The sequence below is a fragment of the Bufo bufo genome, chromosome 5 (genome assembly GCF_905171765.1).
Source record: "Bufo bufo chromosome 5, aBufBuf1.1, whole genome shotgun sequence".
Classification (NCBI taxonomy): Eukaryota; Metazoa; Chordata; class Amphibia; order Anura; family Bufonidae; genus Bufo; species Bufo bufo.
In genome coordinates, this window is record NC_053393.1 from 404,769,456 (window position 1) to 404,784,082 (window position 14,627).

The following is a 14,627-nucleotide window of genomic DNA, read 5'->3' on the forward strand; positions in this document are numbered from 1 at the left end:
TTAAAATATAAAAATATATATTATTTTATTTTTTTCAATTACACTCTATCAATAATTTTTTCCTCCTTTTTTTTAAACCAGCTATGGTAAATTAGATGGTTGAAGAAATCCAGCTCCACTTCGGTAAAGGAAAAATGTATTTTGCTTGCGGTAAAATCACATCCAGTTACAGTTACAAAGTCGTTGTCTGTGCGTTTCGGGCTACTGAAGACAATTTGCGCCCTTACTCATGACACAATACAACATTAAAAAGTGGTCCACTTTTTAATGTTGTATTGTGTCATAAGTAAGGGCGCGAATTGTCTTCAGTAGCCCGAAACGCGTAGACAACGACTTTGTAACTGTAACTGGATGTGATTTTACCGCAAGCAAAATACATTTTTCCTTTACCGAAGTGGAGCTGGATTTCTTCAACCATATTGCAATACATTACCCGGGCCTGACACGGGTCCTCCGTGCTCACAGGTGAAGGTGGGGCAGGTGAGAGCTGCTGAACTTTCTTTTCTTCTGGTAAATTAGATGGTGCCATTAAAAAAATACAACTTACCACCCAAAAAAAAATCACACGTATGTGATTGGAAAATTTATGGCTCTTGGAAGGTAGAAAAATAAAAATAAAAAATTGTCTTGGTCCCTAAGAGGATAGCTAACCATGTTAGTGCCTGCTAAATGAAATTATTGTGCCATCATCCAAAGCAGCGAACCGTTAGAGTATATGCACATGGTACATATTAGGCATGGATTTTCTCTGCTTAATACAGTACCTGATTTTGGAAGCCTCATGTACATAGGGCAAACCCTCGTTGAAATTTGTTAGACATGCAAATTTTGATGTGGATTTAGTGTGAAAACTACACAAAAATCAATATGTAAAATCCACAGGAACCATGTGCATATACTCTGAAGGTGGAGGGTACACAGTGTCTTTCAGTTGCATAAATTTTTCTCTATAGAGATAAAAATTCAGCAAAATAATTTTAATTTTATTCAGAATTCAGAAAAATAAGAAAGAAAAAGCTGTGTCACTCACCGATATATAACACGTCTTTAGGGTTGAGCGAATCCGAACTGTACAGTTCGGGTTCGTACCGAACTTTAGTTCCCCGGACCCGAACCCGAACATTTCAGTAAAAGTTTGGGTTCGGTGTTCGGCGCTTTCTTGGCGCTTTTTGAAAGGCTGCAGAGCAGCCAATCAACAAGCGGTTAACTGTCTGACCTTAGAAGCCATCACAGCCATGCCTACTAATGGCATGGCTGTGATTGGCCAGAGCAGCATGTGACGCAGGCTCTATATAAGCTTGAGTCACATAGCGCTGCATGTCATTTTGCTGTTACAAGTGTAGGGAGAGGATGCTGCTGGACTTGTGACTTCAGGGAGAGAATAGGAGAGAATCTAACTCAGCGATCTACAGACAAATAGTTGTGTGGGTGCAGGGCACAAGCGTTTTACCCTGCCCTGAGCTCATTGACCAAAAAAAACGAACTTTTAGAATTCTGTTAGTTAGGTGGGCGGCAGCGGCAGCCATTTTATGCAAGCTCAGTGCACAAGCACTGCATCTGAGCTTTTGGGACATTGCAAATCACATTTTTTTTGGGCAAACTACAACATCTGGATTAGTTAGTGTGCAATTTAAGGTAGAAATACACCCATCATTTTCTGGGGTTTTAAAAACACACTTTTTTGCCAAAAACAGTATTTTCCTGATTTGCAAGTGTTAAATTCAAGTTTAATATATACAGCTTTAATATTCTGTTACCAAAAAAATACTTTTTTGGCAATCTACAACATCTGGATTAGTCAGTGTGCAATTTAAGCTAGAAATACACCCATCATTTTCTGGGGTTTTAAAAACACACTTTTTTGCCAAAAAAACACTATTTTCAGGCCTTGCAGCATTAGCACGTGTGAAATTACAGGCTTATATACTGCTGTCAAATTCATTTGTTAAACAATCACTCGTTTGGGCCAAAAAAAATTAGTTGGCAGCCTTTGATGCAGATGTCATTGTGAGATACACCCTTAATTCATTTGAGTTAGATTCAGAGATTTGAAATACCGCCATTTGGTGCACTAATATTGAATTCAGGCCTACACTGGTTAAGGCCCTGTGAGATACACCCTCTACATACAGGGGTTTGATTCAGGCATTTGAAATACAGCCATTTGAAATACAGCCTTGTTGGGCAAAGAAATATTTAATTTAGGTCTACTCTGGGTCAGGCCGTGTGAGATACACCTTCTAGATACTGGGGTTTGATTCAGGCATTTGAAATACCGCCATTTGCTGCACCAATATTGAATTCAGGCCTACAGTGGGTCAGGCCGTGTGAGATACAACCTGTATATACAGGGCTTATATTCTGTCATTAATAAAACATCCTTTTTGGGGCAAAATACACAATATTTCAGGCCTTGCAGCATAAACACGTTTGAAATTCCTGGGTTATATACTGCTGCCATATTGAGTTATTAAACAAACACACGTTTGGGCAAAGAAAGGTTATTTTTCAGCCTTTGCTGCATATGTCATTGTGAGATACACCCTTAATACATTTGGGTTAGATTCAGAGTTTTGAAATACCGCCATTTGGTGCACAAATATTGAATTCAGGCATACAGTGGGTCAGGCCGTGTGAGATACACCCTTTACATACAGGGGTTTGATTCAGGCATTTGAAATACAGCCATTTGAAATGCAGCCATTTTGGGCAAATAAATATTTAATTCAGGCCTACACTGGTTCAGGCCCTGTGAGATACACCCTTTACATACAGGGGTTTGATTCAGGCATTTGAAATACAGCAATTTTGGGCAAACAAATCTTTAATTAAGGCCTAGTCTGGTTCAGGCCGTGTGAGATACACCCTTTACATACTGTCGTTCTATTCTACTATTAATTAAACACCCATTTAGGGCAAGATCCTAAATTCGAGAAATATGAGGAGAGCGTCAAATAAGGGACGTGGCCCAGGTCGTGCTGCTGGTGGAGCCCCTGTTGCAGGGAGAGGACGTGGTCGAACTGTGCCAGCTACACGCACAAATGACACCCCTTCCTCAGGTGCGAGTAGGCGACAAAACCTGCAGCGGTATTTGCTCGGGCCTAATGCTGCTCTACGCATGGTGAGGCCTGAATAAGTACAGGCGATAGTAGATTGGGTTGCTGACAGTGGATCCAGTTCCTTCACATTGTCTCCCACCCAGTCTCATGCTAAAAGACCACAGTTGGCACCTGCAGCCAATGTCATCAGTCTTTCACCTCAACCCCTTACAAATCAGCCAAGCAGTCTGAGCCCCAAGTCATGCAGCAGTCTCTTCTGCTTTTTGATGACTCTGTTAGCAGGGTTTCCCAGGGCCATACAACTAGACCTGCTCCAGAAGTGGAAGAGATTGAGTGCACCGATGCCCAACCACTCATCTTTCAAGATGAGTACATGGGAGGACCATCGCAGAACATCTCGGATGATGATGAAACACAGGTGCCAACTGCTGGGGCTTTATAAAGTGTGCAGTCCGACAAGGAAGGCAGGGGTGAAGACTGGGTGGAAGATGATGTGGAGGACGATGAGGTCCTCGACCCCACATGGAATCAAGGTCATGCGAGTTACCTATGTAGTTCGGAGGAAGAGGCGGTGGTCGCACAGAGCCACCAGCACAGCAGAAGAGGGAGCAGGGTGCAAAAGCGGAGCGGCCATCCTCTAGACAGTACTGCTACTGCCCACCGCAGCAAGGGACCGAGCACACCAAAGCCAGCTCCAAGGAGTTCTCTGGCGTGGCAGTTCTTCAGACAATGTGCTGACGACAAGACACAAGTGATTTGCACGCTGTGCAATCAGAGCCTGAAGCGAGGCATTAACGTTCTCAACCTTAGCACAACCTGCATGACCAGGCATTTAAGTGCAAAGCACGAGCTGCAGTGGAGTAGACACCTCAAAAACCAAGAAAGGTCTCTGGCTCCTCCTGCTTCCTCTTCTGCTGCAGTCTCGGCCTCTTCATCCACCTCTGGAGTGACAATGCCACCTGCCACCCCGCAAACAGAGGATCTTCCAGCAATACCACCTCCTCCATCACCAAGCATCTCCACAATGTCCCATGGAAGCGTTCAGCTCTCCATCTCCCAAACCTTGGAGAGAAAGCGTAAATTTTGACCTAGCCACCCTCGATCTCTGGCCCTGAATGCCAGCATTTCTAAACTACTAGCCTTTGACATGCTGTCATTCATGCTGGTGGAGACGGACAGCTTCAAACCGCTCATGTCGCTTGCTGTCCCACAGTACATCGTTCCCAGCCGCCAGTACTTCTCCAGGAGAGCCGTGCCTTCCCTGCACAGCCAAGTATCGGATAAAATCAAGTGTGCACTGGGCAACGCCATCTGTGGCAAGGTCCACCTAACCACAGATACGTTGACCAGTAAGCATGGCCAGGGACGCTATATCTCCCTAACTGCACACTGGGTAAATGTAGTGGCGGCTTGGCCCCAGGCGGAGAGCTGTTTGGCGCACGTCCTTCCGCCGCCAAGGATCGCAAGGCATCATTTTTTGCCTCCTGTTGCCTCCTCCTCTTCTACCACCTCCTCATCCGGTCAGCGACAGACCTTCACCACCAACTTCAGCATAGCCAAGGGTAAACGTCAGCAGGCCGTTCTAAAACCGATGTGTTTGGGGGACAGGCCCCACACCGTGTAGGAGTTGTGGCGGGGTATAGAACAACAGATCGACGAGTGGTTGCTGCCAGTGAGCCTCAAGCCCGGCCTGGTGGTGTGCGATAATGGGCGAAATCTCGTTGCAGCTCTGGGACTAGCCGGTTTGACGCACATCCCTTGCCTGGCGCATGTGCTGAATTTGGTGGTGCAGAAATTAATTCACAACTACCCCGAGATGTCAGAGCTGCTGCATAAAGTGCAGGCCGTCCGTGCGTGCTTCCGGCGTTCTCATCCTGCCGCCGCTCGCCTGTCTGCACTACAGCGTAACTTCGGCCTTCCCGCTCAACGCCTCATATCCGACGTGCCCACAAGGTGGAACTCCACCTTGCACATGCTGGAGAGACTGTGCGAGCAGCAGCAGGCCATAGTGGAGCTTCAGCTGCAGCACCCACGAGTGAGTCGCACTGCGGAACAGCACCACTTCACCACCAATGATTGGGCCTCCATGCGAGACCTGTGTGCCCTGTTGCGCTGTTTCGAGTACTCCACCAACATGGCCAGTGTTGATGACGCCGTTATCAGCATTACAATACAACTCCTATGTCTCCTTGAGAAAACACTTAGGGCGATGATGGAAGAGAATGTGGGCCAGGCGGAGGAGGAGATGAAGGAGGAGGAAGAGAGTTCATTTCTAAGACTTTCAGGCCAGTCTTTTAGACGTCCCTCAGAGGAAGGTTTTTTGCAACAGCAGAGGCCAGGTACAAATTTGGCCAGCCAGGGCCCATTACTGGAGGACGAAGAAGAGGAGGATGAGGAGGATGAAGCATGTTCACAGCAGGGTGGCACCCAACGCAGCTCATGCCCATCACTGGTGCGTGGCTGGGGGGATACGGAGGACGCAGACGATACGCCTCCCACAGAGGACAGCTTGTTCTCACCTCTTAGCAGCCTGGCACACATGAGCGACTACATGCTGCAGTGCCTGCGCAACGACTGCAGAGGTGCCCACATTTTAATGTGTGCTGACTACTGGGTTGTCACCCTGCTGGATCCCCGTTACAAAGACAATGTGCCATCCTTAATTCCCTCACTGGGGCGTGATAGGAAGATGCGCAACTACAGGCGCACGCTGGTAGAGGCGTTCCTGAGAGCATTCCCGACTGACGCTGGGGACAAATGTAGGCACAAAGCGAAGGCAGGGGATGAGGAAGAGGTCGCCAACGCAGCTGTGTCAGCGCCAGCACCTCAGAAGGCAGGGTTAGCATGGCCGACATGTGGAAAAGCTTTGTCACCTCGCCCAACAACCGGCTCCAACTGCTGATATGGTGTTAGCAGGAGGCAGCATTCGACCAACATGGTGGAACAGTACCTGTGCACACGACTACATGTACTGACTGATGGTTCTGCCCCATTCATCTTCTGGGTCTCCAAATAGTCCACATGGCCAGAGCTTGCCCTGTATGCCTTGGAGATGCTGGCCTGCCCTGCAGCCAGTGTACTCTCTGAATGTGTATTTAGCACAGCAGGAGGCGTCATTACAGACAGACGCAGCCGCCTGTCCACAGCCAACGTGGACAAGATCACGTTCATTAAAATGAACCAGGCCTGGATCCCACAAGACTTGTCTGTACCTTGTGCAGAATAGACAGTTCTCACAGCCTCAACCATCCATACTTGTACTCAAGTACACTTATTCCTTTTTTTTACAGGGAGTGCAGAATTATTAGGCAAGTTGTATTTTTGAGGATTAATTTTATTATTGAACAACAACCATGTTCTCAATGAACCCAAAAAACTCATTAATATCAAAGCTGAATATTTTTGGAAGTAGTTTTTAGTTTGTTTTTAGTTTTAGCTATTTTAGGGGGATATCTGTGTGTGCAGGTGACTATTACTGTGCATAATTATTAGGCAACTTAACAAAAAACAAATATATACCCATTTCAATTATTTATTTTTACCAGTGAAACCAATATAACATCTCAACATTCACAAATATACATTTCTGACATTCAAAAACAAAACAAAAACAAATCAGTCACCAATATAGCCACCTTTCTTTGCAAGGACACTCAAAAGCCTGCCATCCATGGATTCTGTCAGTGTTTTGATCTGTTCACCATCAACATTGCGTGCAGCAGCAACCGCAGCCTCCCAGACACTGTTCAGAGAGGTGTACTGTTTTCCCTCCTTGTAAATCTCACATTTGATGATGGACCACAGGTTCTCAATGGGGTTCAGATCAGGTGAACAAGGAGGCCATGTCATTAGATTTTCTTCTTTTATACCCTTTCTTGCCAGCCACGCTGTGGAGTACTTGGACGCGTGTGATGGAGCATTGTCCTGCATGAAAATCATATTTTTCTTGAAGGATGCAGACTTCTTCCTGTACCACTGCTTGAAGAAGGTGTCTTCCAGAAACTGGCAGTAGGACTGGGAGTTGAGCTTGACTCCATCCTCAACCCGAAAAGGCCCCACAAGCTCATCTTTGATGATACCAGCCCAAACCAGTACTCCACCTCCACCTTGCTGGCGTCTGAGTCGGACTGGAGCTCTCTGCCCTTTACCAATCCAGCCACGGGCCCATCCATCTGGCCCATCAAGACTCACTCTCATTTCATCAGTCCATAAAACCTTAGAAAAATCAGTCTTGAGATATTTCTTGGCCCAGTCTTGACGTTTCAGCTTGTGTGTCTTGTTCAGTGGTGGTCGTCTTTCAGCCTTTCTTACCTTGGCCATGTCTCTGAGTATTGCACACCTTGTGCTTTTGGGCACTCCAGTGATGTTGCAGCTCTGAAATATGGCCAAACTGGTGGCAAGTGGCATCTTGGCAGCTGCACGCTTGACTTTTCTCAGTTCATGGGCAGTTATTTTGCGCCTTTGTTTTTCCACACGCTTCTTGCGACCCTGTTGACTATTTTGAATGAAACGCTTGATTGTTCGATGATCACACTTCAGAAGCTTTGCAATTTTAAGAGTGCTGCATCCCTCTGCAAGATATCTCACTATTTTTGACTTTTCTGAGCCTGTCAAGTCCTTCTTTTGACCCATTTTGCCAAAGGAAAGGAAGTTGCCTAATAATTATGCACACCTAATATAGGGTGTTGATGTCATTAGACCACACCCCTTCTCATTACAGAGATGCACATCACCTAATATGCTTAGTTGGTAGAAGGCTTTCGAGCCTATACAGCTTGGAGTAAGACAACATGCATAAAGAGGATGAGGTGGTCAAAATACTCATTTACCTAATAATTCTGAACTCCCTGTATATGTCCCAATATTTTGGGGGATACCCCTATGTAAAAATGCAAAATAACACACATTTGTGTTGGCTACTTATTCCTCCTTTGCCGCCGCTTCCACCAAGACTGCAACGTGAGCCTACACCGCCACATCCACCCATTCACCGCCTCCTCAACCTCTTCCTCCTAGATCATTCCTAATTTTTTTTTTTTTAAGGTCTTTTATGTTATTTTAATTCATTTCCCTATCCACATTTGTTTGCAGAGCATTTGCCATGCTCTTAGGCTACATGCACACGACCGCATGAGTTTTGCGGTACGCAAATTGCGGATCCGCAAAAAAAACGGGTGACGTTCCATATGGCATCCGTTTTTTTTGCGGATCCATTGTAATAATGCCTATCCTTGTCCGAAAACTCGAAAAAAATAGGATATGCACTATTTTTTTTGCGGAGCAACGGAACGGATATACTGATGCGGACAGCACACGGTGTGCTGTCCGCGTTTTTTGCGGACCCATTGAAATGAATGGGTCCGCATCCTATCCACAAAAAAAACGGATCGGACACGGAAACAAAATACGGTCGTGTGCATGGAGCCTTAAGCACATTTTGCTGCCTTTTGCAGCCCTCTAGCTCTTTCCAGGGCTATTTTAGAGCCATTTTAGTGGCCAAAAGTTCGGGTCCCCATTGACTTCAATGGGAATCGGGGTCAAGTTCAGGTCAAGTTCGGGTCCCGAACCTGAACTTTTTTTAAAGTTCGGCCGAACCTGCCGAACCCAAACATCCAGGTGTCCGCTCAACTCTACACGTCTTTATTTTATCACTTTAAAATCAGCCGAATGGGTAATAGTATGCAGGGTGCACAGGCAACATAGGCTGTTGCTTGTGCACCCTACGTCCCATTACCCATGCGCCTTTGAGGGAATAAAGATGTTTTATACTGGTGAGTGCCACAGCTTTTCCTTTCTTGTTTTTCTTTATCTGGACTTATTTCTCCTGTTAAGCACCACTGCCATATGCTCTATAAGCAGATTTGTCTTGAGATGTTGGAATCTGTAGGAAGGTAATAGGCAGCCGATTGCTTTTGCTCTTTTTTTGTTTGATTTTTTTTGTTTTATGTTAACTTTGATTGTATTTAGAAAAGTATTTGCAACAGCTGCTAGGTTATGATTTCTTACCCATAGTAATGTAATTGTTAAGCTCAAGCCTTAACGCATAACAGTAGTGAACCCCATTTATGAAAAATGTCCTCATTTTAGCCAATGTCAACTTATTGACATTTTTTGTGACAAGTTTATGACTACATTATTATAAATTTATTCATGTGTCCCAACATACACTCACCTAAAGAATTATTAGGAACACCATTCTAATACGATGTTGGACCCCCTTTTGCCTTCAGAACTGCCTTAATTCTACGTGGCATTGATTCAACAAGGTGCTGATAGCATTCTTTAGAAATGTTGGCCCATATTAATAGGATAGCATCTTGCAATTGATGGAGATTTGAGGGATGCACATCCAGGGCACGAAGCTCCCGTTCAACCACATCCCAAAGATGCTCTATTGGGTTGAGATCTGGTGACTGTGGGGGCCATTTTAGTACAGTGAACTCATTGTCATGTTCAAGAAACCAAATTGAAATGATTCAAGCTTTGTGACATGGTGCATTATCCTGCTGGAAGTAGCCATCAGAGGATGGATACATGTTCTCATTCTGTTTACGCCAAATTCGGACTCTACCATTTGAATGTCTCAACAGAAATCAAGACTCATCAGACCAGGCAACATTTTTCCAGTCTTCAACAGTCCAATTTTGGTGAGCTCGTGCAAATTGTAGCCTCTTTTTCCTATTTGTAGTGGAGATGAGTGGTACCCGGTGGGGTCTTCTGCTGTTGTAGCCCATCCGCCTCAAGGTTGTGCGTGTTGTGGCTTCACAAATGCTTTGCTGCATACCTCGGTTGTAACGAGTGGTTATTTCAGTCAACGTTGCTCTTCTATCAGCTTGAATCAGTCGGCCCATTCTCCTCTGACCTCTAGCATCCACAAGGCATTTTTGCCCACAGGACTGCCGCATACTGGATGTTTTTCCCTTTTCACACCATTCTTTGTAAACCCTAGAAATGGTTGTGCGTGAAAATCCCAGTAACTGAGCAAAATTGTGAAATACTCAGACCGGCCCGTCTGGCACCAACAACCATGCCACGCTCAAAATTGCTTAAATCACCTTTCTTTCCCATTCTGACATTCAGTTTGGAGTTCAGGAGATTGTCTTGACCAGGACCACACCCCTAAATGCATTGAAGAAACTGCCATGTGATTGGTTGACTAGATAATTGCATTAATGAGAAATAGAACAGGTGTTCCTAATAATTCTTTAGGTGAGTGTATAATAACATCAAGTAAAGACAAGTTGGACCCTATTTTCTGTGTGGAATTCCATCATTCCTCAGTTACTCACATCACACACAAAACCGCATGCGCAGCGTAGCGAGCTGCATGGCACAGCTCAGCCTGCTACGCTGCCACATACATACTGTTGCCAGCGGCAACCACAGGTGAGGCCAATACCACAGCCCTCACCTGTGATTGAACACCAATGAAAACCGCTGACAACCGCATGCGGTTCAGGAGTCACGGTCATAGCCATGGCCGTGACACTCCCACCCCTCAAAGCCCCCCCACCAAAAAAAAGACACGTGAGGGACTCAGACAAGGGGATAGGAGAAGGGGACGTCCACTCTCAGTGCCGGTTCTAAAAAGGGGTCGCTGTCAGCTGCATCCTCTCCCGGCTCACACTAGCCAGTCCAACGAGGACTGCAGCCCGCACCAGCAACAAAGAGAAAAGAACCACTGAGAGATGGACGAGGGGACTCTCCACTCACGTCCCCACTCCAGTCGCTGCCAGCAGACACTCCTAACCAGCACGCAGCCGGACCACTTACGGAGTGCTGCCAGCAGACGACCAGAGATGGGAACATGGAGAGGGACGAGGGATCCCCAACACGGACACGGAAGGTAAGGTGGCGGGGAATAAGCCACCAACCGTGCCGTAAACGGAGAACCCCCAGGAACGCTCTCCCTCCGGAGAACGCGCATGCAGGCCACATTGATATGGCACTGCATGCTGCACCCTCTTTCGAAGGTATGCATACCGCATACCAGACAAACACCACGTGTTCTAAAAATCAGGGGGAACGCCAAACGAGGCAACGATGATGGCAGGGAAACGCCACTCACCGCGCCGTCAGAGGCGAAACCCCCAGAACGCTCTCCCTCCGAAGAGCGCGCATGTACCCCTTCCGCAGAGGGCGGTACATGCTTCACCCTCTTTCGAGGGATGCATACTCCCACCCCTCAAAACCCCTCCCAACAAAAAAGGGGAAGGTTGGTGAGGCTTAGAAACAGTGGGAGGGGGGGAGGGGAAAGACAAACAAAAGGGGACACCAACACGGACAACGGTGAGCTAGGAATGGCGGGGAATGCCACTCACCGCGCCGTAAATTGTGAGCCCCATAACGCTCTCCCTCCGGAGAACGCGCATGCACCCCATCCGCAGATAGCGGTGCATGCTTTACCCTCTTTCGAGGGAGCGCCACGTAAGAAGCGACTGTGGTCATACTGTCACGGCTGAGGATGGGGGAAATCCTCAGCCGTGTGGAGCCCGGTGATGTTTCGGTTGCTTGGCCATGTAGACAGGATTAGGGAGCAGGTCACCTCCTAAGGCATCCCTAACCTGACCCTAGCTCCTAGTTACATGGGCCAACCTTGATGGTAGGAGGGCCCATGCTCCGGAACCTAAAAGTCCCTGCTGGCCCTCAAGATGACCCTCACCTAGGAGCTAAGTAAGACAAGCCCACTCCTCCTAGACACGGAGGAGCAGGAGTCTCAACGGCCAAGCTGCAGGAAAAGGGGAGACATAAACAGCACTATGGATATGGCAGGTGAACCAGAGTTCCACCTACCTGCCACAGCCTTGCTGACTGGATCCCTGTGTTAGCAGGGTGCAGATCATAAACGCATCCCCACACAGGGACCCAGATCCATAGCTGCACAAAATCACATATAAAACATCACACAGACATCACACATAACTGGAAGTAACTAAAGCACAATATGGTTATGACATTTAAGGTTTATGACCACAGGGGTGGCTCTTACTGGCAGGTAATAAATACATGAGGCTGCTCTCAGCTAAGCATGGCTGAAGCAACCTGAAGGCCTGCAAAAGCAGTGAGGCTTTATAGGCCAAGAAGCCACACCCCACAGTCGGACACACCCAGTGATCACACACACTAGGAAGGGGATTAACCCTTCCAACACCAGGGAAGGGAAAACACCACTTAAAGGGAACGTGCACAAAATAACATAAAACACAGTGCACACATCCACACATCACACACAAAACCGCATGCGCAGCGTAGCGAGCTGCATGGCACAGCTCAGCCTGCTACGCTGCCACATACATACTGTTGCCAGCGGCAACCACAGGTGAGGCCAATACCACAGCCCTCACCTGTGATTGAACACCAATGAAAACCGCTGACAACCGCATGCGGTTCAGGAGTCACGGTCATAGCCATGGCCGTGACAATCCCCCTCTGGCATTCCTCACCTGGTACGTGTGCTCATACCATCTTAAAGGGCCCTGCTAAAGTACCTGCGCAAGCTGCAACTGGCGTCACAAACTTATTTACATCTAAATCTGACCCACTGCATAGCAGCCCCAACTGACCCAGTGTCCTGCTCATTGCATCAAGTGGCGTCACGAACAGGATCGGATTGTATTGTGTGTCCATCCCTAACAGAACCGCATCTAATTGTGCACAAAAACGGACTTTAAAAACCGCATGTTTCACAGTATTGCAAGCGCTACCGCTTGTGTCAAGATCGCTAAAAAAGTGACCTGCTTACTTGTTTTGCTGTGCCAAGACAGCGCTGGACGTGCGCTGCTGCAAACAAGGAGTTAATTCGGTATTGTGGAGATTCGCCATATTCGTTTCAAAATGGCGCTGCATCTTCATGCCCAAAGACAAAGAAACCAAGAAACGCCCTCCCAGGAGCGCGAAAATGCTGTCTATGCCCGCCAGAAGCGGGAAAATATAGCAACACCCCCTCAAGAACGGCGCGAAGATGTCGAATACGCCCCTTCAAGAGCGGGAAAAATAGAGAACGCCCTCCATGGACTTGTCACTGACCTAGCCCGAGCTGATAAAAGCTCCACCCTCTGCGCCCCTCCTTTAGTACTGGAAATCAGTGTATGCCGAAGCGCAGCAAGGATGGCGTACCCGCGTCCAAAGTGGAACCAGATGGCCATCGATGGAGAAGATGTTTACCCCGATCAGCCACTGGAGATCCGAGTCTCCCAACTTACACAGAGACGCGGCCTATCACCTTCTGCTGCCAGACCGGAGGCAGTGGAATCCTCCTTGTACAAAGACACAGCATCGCCTGTTCTGTCCAGTGTCACCGAGGAACCGGAGGAAGCCGCTACTGAAGCCCCGATCCCTGATGCTGAGGACGAGGAAATGCTCCAGTACCCGGAGGCTGTGGTTCCCTCCGCTCTCTCAAGAACCCCCACGGAAAGCGACGCAGCCACACAGATCGACGTAGACGTCGAGTCATCCACCGCAGGGGCCGTCGCTGACATCACCAGCATCCAGTCTGCGGAGCAGATGAAGAAGGAGCTGCAGGAGTGTGACCAGGAGACACCGAAACCGGCCGCCCGGCCGCGACAGCAGGTAGGAGCAACCCAGCTCCCTCAGGCCCAGGCCCGGTCCGTGTCCTTCCCTCCGCCACGTCCAGAGACCCCATCACCGGTCATCAATCTCAGGCCTACCAAGTCGCTGCCACCTCCTGGTGCGGTGGAGGCGGCTGGAGATTCCACTCCACCGCCCAGTTACAGCCAGCTCAGTAGCCTCATCCCAGAGGTACCCCACGAGATAACCGCCTTTGCCCAGACGGCCTGGGAATACAAGTCGGCTGTAGAAGAGTGGGTGAAGGAAGTTCTTGATTGCCCCCAGTCCGGAGACCCCGTCCTGACCCGACGTACCGGAACCGTCTTATGGTTTTCTGTGGAGCGCGGTGTGGGATTCTTCCAGGACAACCATTCAGGCACTGAGGTATTTGTAGGCCGCAGGTCGGTAAAACGCCACTATTTGCCCCAGGAGAGGCATAACTTGTACATTGGGGATCAAGTCGAATACACCCCCATGCGGTCAATGCAAGGACTGTTTGCTGCGGGAGTCACCCTACTCCAGAAACCGCTCTCCCCTGCCATCACCCCAGAGACCTGGCAGGAGGATCCAGGCTCTGCAGCTAGGACCAGATGCCTGCAGGAAACCCCAGATGGCCGACTGGTGTTCAAAGAAAAGGCGCAACCAGCCCCTGCACCTCTCATTCCTGACCCATCACCGCCACCAACCCTGAGGGTAGGACAGATCAATAATAGCGTCCTGACCTTTAATCCCAAGGTCCAGCCATGCTTCATGCCCCCCTACATGCTGCCCTGGAAGCAGCCTCAACAAGCTGTTCCAGCTCTCTCTGCACCATTGCAGCCAGAAGTTCTTCCCCTTCCTGCACCGGCTGTGGATCCCGGTCTGCAGCAAGCAACAGCTACATTCTCCAGGTTGGCTGTGCAGCCAATACCTACTGTCACCGGTAGAGGGTGCTGACGCACCACCACCAACACTACCCTAAGCTACCAGCAGAGGCAGGAGTTACCTCTCATGCACTTTAGC